General features: G+C 36.7%; 1 long non-coding RNA gene across 1 annotated transcript; it reads right to left on the reverse strand.

Moving 5' to 3' along the window:
- Positions 1-72: 72 nt before the first annotated feature.
- LOC145719924 (uncharacterized) lies at positions 73-4,979 on the reverse strand. Its single transcript, XR_014142681.1, has 3 exons — positions 4,809-4,979; positions 3,347-3,524; positions 73-159 (listed from the first exon to the last, which is right to left on the reverse strand). It is a non-coding gene; the product is annotated as an uncharacterized LOC145719924 (long non-coding RNA).
- Positions 4,980-8,824: the final 3,845 nt, after the last annotated feature.

Raw genomic sequence — 8,824 nt, forward strand, 5'->3', positions numbered from 1 at the left:
CCACGTCATTGCAAATGGCAAGATCTCATTCCTTTTGATGGCTGCATAATATTCCATTGTATATCTATACCACATCTTCTTTATCCATTCATCTGTCGATGGACATCTTGGCTCTTTCCACAGTTTGGCTATTGTGGACATTGCAAGCATACTAACATTCTTATTATAGGGTTTCCAGATGTAGAAGAGAAAAGAAACAAGCAGAATATATATCTGAAGATATAATAGCTGAAAACGTCCCTTATCACGAAAGGAAACAGACATCCAAGTTCAGGAAGCACAGAGAGGACCAAACAAGATGAACCCAAAAAGATCTACAGCAAGATAATTATTAAAATGTCAAAAAATAAAGATAAAGAGAGAATTTTAAGAGCAGTAAGAGAGAAGTAACTAGTTACATACAGAGGAACACCCATAAACACATCAAATGATTTTTCAGCAGAAACTTTTCAGGCCAGGAGGGATTCTCATGATATATTCAAAGTGCTGAATGGAAAAAAAACCTACAAACAAGAATACTCTACCCAGCAGGGCTTTCATTAGAATTGAAGGAGAGATAAAACAGTTTCCCAGACAAAGGTTAAAGAAGTTCATCACACACACTAAACTAGTCCTAAAAGAAATGTGAAAGGGACTTATTTAAGTAAATAAGAAAAAGTCATATCTAGATGTAAGAAAATTATGAAAGTAAACCTCACTGGTAAAAGTAAACATAGAGTGAAGGTAGTGGATCAAGCATTTATAAAGTTAGTATGAAGGTGAAAAGACAAAAGCAGTAAAATCAACTATATCTACAGTAATTAATTAAGCAAAAATAAAAGATGAAAATATGAAACCAAGTACACAGAACATGGAGGGGGAATAAAAATGTAGTGCTTTCAGAATGTATTCAAAATAAAAAGATCATCAACTTTAAAAAGATGGCTATAGGGGCACCTGGGGGCTCAGTTGATTAAGCGGCTGCCTTCAGCTCAGGTCATGATCCCAGGGTCCTGGGATCGAGCCCTGCATCAGGCTCTCTGTTCAGCAGGGAGCCTACTTCTCCCTCTCCCTCTGCTGCTCCACCTGCTTGTGCGCCCTCTCTCTCTCTCTGTCAAATAAATAAATAAAATGTTTAAAAAAATAAAAATAAAAAGATGGCTATATACATAGGTTGTTGTGTATGAACCTCATGGTAATCACAAACCAAAAACCTATAATAGATACACAATAAAATAAGGACAAAAGAATCCATGTGTAACAGAAAAAAGTCATCAAATCACACAGGTAGGAGAGCAATCGAAGGAACAAAGAAGAACTAAAAAATCAACCAGAAAACAATTAACAAAATGTCAGTAAGTACACACCTACCAATAATAACCTTAAATTTAAGTGAACTAAATGCTTCAATCAAAAGGCACAGGATAAGGGAATGGATTATAAAAATAAGACCCAACTATGCTGCCCATAAAAGACTCATTGGAGGCCTAAAGATAGATATAGACTGAAAGTGAAAGGACGGAAAAATATATTCCATGCAGAAGAATGAAACTGAACCATTTTCTTAAAGCATATATAAAAGTAGACTCAAAATGGATGAAACACCTAAATGTGAGACAGGAATCCATCAAAATCCTAGAGTAGAACACAGGCAGCAACTTCTTAGGCCTCAGCTGCAGCAACTCCTCACTAGACATGTCTCCAAAGGCAAGAGAAGTAAAAGCAAAGATGAACTACTGGGATTTCATGAAGATAAAAAGCTTTTGCACAGCAAAAGAAACAGTCAACAAAGCTAAAAAGGCAACTTATGGAATGGGAGAAGATATTTTCAAATGTCTTATCAGATAAAGGGCTAGTATCCAAAATCTATAAAGAACTTATCAAACTCAACACCCAGAAACAAGAAATGGGCACAAGACATGAACAGACATTTCTCCAAAGAAGACATACAAATGGCCAACAGACATATGAAACAATGCTCAACATCACTTGGCATCAGGGAAATACAAATCAAAACTACAATGAGATACCACCTCACACCAGTCAGGATGGCTAAAATGAACACGTCAGGAAACAACAGATGTTGACGAGGATGCAGAGAATGGGAACCCTCTTACACTGTTGGTGGGAATGCAAATGGCTGCAGCCATTCCAGAAAACAGTATAGAGGTTCCTCAAAAAGTTAAAAATAGAGATACCCTATGACCCAGCAATTGCATCCAATGTATACAAACATAGTGATTTAAAGGGGCACATGCACCCCAATGTTTAAAGCAGCAATGTCCACAACAGCCGAACTATGGAAAGAGTCCAGATGTCCACTGACTGATGAATGGATAAAGAAGATGTGGTATATATATACAACAGAATACTACTCAGCCCTCAAAAAGAATGAAATCTTGCCATTTGCAATGACATGGATGGAACTAGAGGGTATTATGCTAAGTAAAATAAGTCAGAGAAAGACAAATTGATTTCACTCATATATGGAATTTAAGAAACAAAACAGATGAACATAGGGGAAGGAAGGAAAAACAAAATAAGATGAAAATAGAGAGGGAGGCAAACCATAAGAGACTCTTAAATGGAAACAAACTGAGGGTTGCTGAGGGGAGGTGGGTGGGGGGAAGGGGTAATTGGGTGATGGGCATTAAGGATGGCACTTGATGGAATGAGCACTGGGTGTTATATGCAACTGATGAATCACTAAATTCTACCCCAATAACTAATAAAAAAAAATCCCTCTGAATCAAAAGAAGATATGCTGAGCTTTTTTTTTTTTTAAGATTTTTTTATTTATTTGACAGAGAGAGAGACAGCCAGAGAAGACACAAGCAGAGGGGAGCGGGAGAGGGAGAAGCAGGCTTCCCGCAGAGTGGGGAGCACCATGTGGAGCTCGATCCCAGGACCCTGGGATCATGACCTGAGCCGAAGACAGACACTTAACGACTGAGCCACACAGGTGCCCCTATGCTGAGCTTTAGATACAGAAAGAATAAAATTTGACTACAGCTGAAAAAAAATACTGGCATTTAAATAATTTCCAGGAATACAGACACAAAAGCAGGAATTTAGTTTCTTAAATTTATATTGAGTATACACTAGTTAGTTTTTAGAAAGTTTTAAGTATGTAACAAAATAAGAATTAGAATAAAAATTTATCATAAAAAAGTAGATGATCAATTGATGCAAGGAGAAGGCCATATATGGTTCAAAGGAAATTGTAACATTAAGAAAAGATGAGGATGTTCTGAAGGAAAGAATATTTCCTATAGTTATACAACATGTTCATATAATTTTCTTATACATAAATTAAGTAAGGACAATAATTGCCCTGAAAATGGTAATAAAACATACACAAACTCACCTTTTCACTTATAAAAATGTTATAGTCCACTGGGTTTTGTTCTATGCCTTGGTTATCTTCAGTAAGATCTTCAAGTTCACTGTTTCTACTCCTTAATTTATAAAGAAGATGTTGAAATCCAACTGCAGATTCCAGAGGCTCGATTCCATAAGAAATATTTTCAAATTGCAGTATTCCTCTGTAAAATTAAAAATAAAACTGTAAGTGCTTTCAATCAATTCTCAATTATAAAACTGACAGAATCCAAAAGAAGAAGGAGAAAGAGGATAAAGAACATCGAATATACACTAGTTTTTTGAGCTCAGTATTTTGACCCAAACTCTTTACATTATGGAAATAATTCTGAAGAGACAAAATATCTCCTGCAATCCACAAAATTCACTTTCAATTTGATTCTCTCTATAGATATAAAGGCAGCAGAAATTATGTAATCAGTTGCGACGTATATAAGTATACAGCATTACAGTGATTGAGGAATTCCCTGTTCTCCAAGTCACTGACTTAATGAGAGCGAAAGTAAATAGAAATCTTAATGACTTTCTCTCTGGTTGGCACTGCTTTTGAAAAATGATCACATTGCCTATATAACAAAAGTATATGTAATAAGTAAAATTTTATTTATAAAAATAAAATTTAGCAGTAATTTTGAAAAAGCATTTATTAATCTTCTTTATGCACACAGTCTGAATAAGAAATTAAAAGCAAGATTTTAAAGATTAAACAACTTTTATAACTATTTTTCTCTGGCTCTGGCTCTGGTTCAAGTGGCTACTTCCCAAAAACCAAACTATAGGGTTCCATGTAACAAGCACCGAGGAACACTTATTTATTTGTTAAAATAAGGATCCTATACTACAAAAATGAGGATGAAGAATTTCCTCACAGAATGGAAAATTCTAGGCACTAAGGAAGTAACCCTACAATTGTTATCATTTAAGACATTGATATTATTAGAAAAATATGAGTACTATATTAATAATTATTTGCTTATATAGAATTTGCCTCCGCTCCCTGAAGGTGATTTTCCTTGAGAAAAAGTATGCCTTGTTTATTTTTATTTATCTTTATAACTCCAAACACTAGGCCAGTAGGTGACACATGGTAGGTACCAAACATATCCATTTGCTGAAAAAATAAGCTATCCTAAACAGCTCCTCCAACTTGCTGTAGTCATTTACATTCAGTTGTCATTTCTGTAGCTAAAAAAAACAAAAAACAAAAAACCAAGATATAGAGCAAGGAGACTAGGAAATCTAAACCTTCAAGAAGGTTAGAAATGTCTCTGGCCAGCAAGGAAGTGAGGAGATACAAGAGAAGAAAAATGTTCAGAGGAGGATATCATTGCATTATCTCACATGGGAATCCTCTTCCAGCCCCAAACTTAATATAAAAATGAGAAATTCACTGCAGCCAAATATCATTAACTACAATGTTCACATATCAGTGACAGAAAATAAATAACCTCAATCCAGAGCACGTGCTGAGTGTGACAACAGAGTTCAGATGTCCTTCAATATGCCCCTGGTAGTAGCACTGAGCCTAGGAACGAAAAAAAGTGAAGTCGTTATTTAGAATTGACAAACTTTCTAATGATTTCTTATTTTTATACTTGTTAGAACTTTCCAAATATTTTCACAGGCTACATGGTTTATATATCAGTATGGATAAAGTGACATTCAGGAAAAGTTTTCCTATATTTGTCACTTTTACTATATTAACTACTCTTCTGTTTAATATTTGGAATTATTATTTTATACTCTGCTTCAAAGTGTTATCTCATATTTTTGGTTAAATTGCTTTCCAATATATAAATTTAGTTCATCAATTAAAAGACAAAGATTATGAATCTGGGTTTCAGAGAAAATCTCATATTCTACTAAAACAATCTAAAATTTAAGGACACAGGAAGATTAAAGAACTAGAAAATGATACACCATATCAACACAAACCAAAAGGATGTTTCTGAAACTATACTAATACAAGAAATGAAGACTTTAAGGCAAGAAGCATTACCAAGTGATAAAGAGGGACATTTCATAATGAAAAGAGTTTCAGCTGATCAGGAAGATATAAATATTCCAAATTTGTATTCACTTACTAGATAGCTTCAAAATATATAAGCTCAAAATTTAAAAAATAATAAAAATTGAGAAATGCATAATCATAGTAAAAGATACATTTCTGTCTGATAAATCAAGCATTCAGAATCTACAGAAGATCTGAACAGCATGTTAGCAACCTAATATAGGCAGAATAAAAACTGTAGAATGTACTTTCTTTTTAAAAAACATGGAATATTTACAAAAATGAAACCATATTCTGGGCCATGAAGCAAGACAAGAAATTTTAAAGAACTGAAATCATACAAAGTTTGGTCTCTAATCACAGTAGCTAGAGATATAGCAGACATCATCACAGGGAGAAGATTATGTAATTTCCAAGATTCAGTAGTGCTATAAATTTTGGTGGAAACCAATGTAAGATTTCTAATTAACACACTGCTTTATAATAGAACTAAGGGGAGGAAGAAGGAGCAAGAAAAGGAAACTGATAGCTCTAGCCAATAAAAGTGAAGCAACATGGTGTCCAAATTCAATCTTTCAACAAATTTCTGTTATGCTAACTATACGTCAGGCATTTTTCTAGGCACTGGGCATACATCAGTGAATAAAAAAGACTAAAATAAAAACCCTGCCTTCATAAAGTTTATTTTGCACTGGTGAAACAGAAAATAGATAAAATATATGGCACATCATATATTGATAACCACCATAAAGAAAAACAAAACAGATAAAGTAAGAGAGTACTAAGAGTCAGAGAGCAATTTAAAATAGGAGTTAGGGACTAATAGGGTAATTTTAAGCAAAGACCTTAAGGAAAGGGAATCTTGGGAAAGACCAAGCATTTGGATCAAAGAAAATAGAAAGTGCAAAGATCCTGGAAGGAGAACATATCTGGTATGTTGAAGAACAGCAAGACCAACATAGCTGGAACAGAATGAGCAAGGTAGACAGTAACAGGAAATGAGGTCAGTCAGGTAAAGAGGACCAGATTGTATAAAGGCTGTAGGATATTGAAATGACTTCGGCTTTCACTTTGTGAACAACAGGAGGTCATACCATAGAGGGTTCTGAGCACAGAAACAACACAATGTGTCTAGGCTTTAATAGGATTGATCTGGTTGGTCATGTAAACTGACTAAAGGGATGGGCAAGGTATAGAAACAAGGAGATTATTCATGAAGTTATAGCAGTAATCTAAGCATTTACTTGGAAAAGAATGTTATTAGGATACAGACAGAGGAAGAGGGTGGATCTGGCTATCTAATTTAAAGGGTAGGGTCAATAAGATTTATCGATAGATGGGATGGGGGTTAAAAAAAGAAAAGGTTTAGGAGCAAGATGGTGGAGGAGTAGGAGACCTAAATTTCATCTAGTTCCAGGAATTCAGCTAGATGGGGATCAAACCATTCTGAACACCTATGAACTCAACAGGAGATCGAAGGAAAGAATAGCAGCAACTCTCTCAACAGAAAAGCCACGACTTTCTGGAAGGTAGGACGTGCGGAGAAGTGAATCCGAGGCGAGGGGGAGGAGGCCTCCAACTGCCGCTTCTGGCAAGTGATAGAGCAGCGGAGCACAAAATCAGAACTTTTAGAAGTTGGCTCTGCTGAAGGACGTCGCTCCAGTGGCTAGCAGGGGTGGAACCCTTGCTGGGACAGTGTGGTCTCAGGACCCTCGGGGTCACAGAAAGACAGGGGGTGCCTGAGTGCAGCAGAGTCCCCAGGTATCTGAGCAGGGAAGCCGGCTGCAGAGACGGAGCCGAGGCGCGGGCTCTCAGCTCAGGGTTGCCATAAACCGTAATCCGGGGCACAGTGGGGCCACTGCTCCTCCAGCAGGGACCCAACAAGCAGCATACCCAGGAAGACTCCCCTTCCTCCCCCAGGAGGAGAGGCACGGGAGCACACTGCAGGGATCTGCTGGGTTTGGAGACTCCACACCGAGTCGGGTGCCAGAGATAGAAAAGCCCAGTCACAGGCCAGGTGAGCAAGGACTGTGGCCAGAGACCAGGGAAATGGGAGTGATAGACTGCTTTTCTCTGGGGGCTCACTGAGGAGCGGGGCCCCAAGTTCTCGGATCCTCCGGGGCAGAGACTGGGAGGCCGCCATTTTCACTCTCGTCCTCCAAAGCTGTACTGAAAGCTTGCAGGGAACAAAAGCTCCGGAGAGCAAAGCTGGCAGATTACTTAGCCCGCCCAGACAAGGGCGGGGCAATTCTACCTCCCACAAAGACATTTGGGAACCACAGCAACAGGCCCCTCCTCCAGAGATCAGCAAGAACAGCCAGCCAAGACCAAGTTTACCCATCAATGAGAACAGCAGAACTCCAGCACTATGGGAATACTGCACATAGAATTCATGGCTTTTTTACCATGATTGTTTGGTCTTTCAAAGTTAATTTTTTTAACTTCCTTTTTCTTTTTTTTTTTGAATTTTTCTTTTTCCCTTTTTCAACCAACAACTTATCAATCCCTTTTTTAAAAAATCTTTTTGATTTTTCATTTTTAGAGTCATATTCTATCCCTTCATAGTAGTTAACCTTATTTTTGGTATATATATAAGTTGTTCTCTCTTTAAAATTTTGAGATACAGTTTATTCTAACAGACCAAAATATACCCTAAATCTCTAGTGTATGGCTTTGTTCTAGTCTCCTGCCTGATCACATTCTCTCCCTTTTTTTTTTTAAATCCTCTTCTTTCTTTTTTCAACCAACTTCTTATCTTCTCAATTCCTTTTATAAAATCTTTTATACTTTTCATCTTTACAGTCATATTCCATCCCTTCATCGTATCAACCCTTATTTTTGTACATATATGGTTTTCTTTCTTTAAAATTTTGGGAGGCACTTTCTTCTAACAGACCAAAATATGCCCAAAATATAGTATGTGGCATGGATCTATGCACCAGCCTCATCATATTTGATCATATTCTGTTTTTTGTTTGTTTGTTTCTATCTTTTTCTTTTTCTTTTTTTTTTTTTTTCTTTTTTCTTTCCATATCTTTTCCCCTGGTTTCAGGTCTCTTCTGATTTGTTTAGTGTATATTTTTCTGAGGACGTTGTTACCCTGTTAGCATTTTGTTCTCTCATTCATCTATCCTCCTCTGGACAAAATGACACTATGGAAAAAAAACACCTCAAAAAAAGACCAAGAGGCAGTACCAACTGCCAGGGACCTAATCAATACGGACATTAGTAAGATGTTGGAACTAGAGTTCAGAATGATGATTTTAAAGATACTAGTTGGGCTTGAAAAAAGCATGGAAGATATTAGAGAAACCCTTTCTGGAGAAATAAAGGAACTAAAATCTAACCAAGTCGAAATCAAAAAGGCTATTAATGAGCTGCAATCAAAAATGGAGGCTCTAACTGCTAGGATAAATGAGGCAGAAGAGAGAATCAGTGACATAGAAGACCAAA

Source organism: Leptonychotes weddellii, unplaced genomic scaffold (genome assembly GCF_054177405.1).
Source record: "Leptonychotes weddellii isolate Sample4059 unplaced genomic scaffold, ASM5417740v2 HiC_scaffold_8297, whole genome shotgun sequence".
Classification (NCBI taxonomy): Eukaryota; Metazoa; Chordata; class Mammalia; order Carnivora; family Phocidae; genus Leptonychotes; species Leptonychotes weddellii.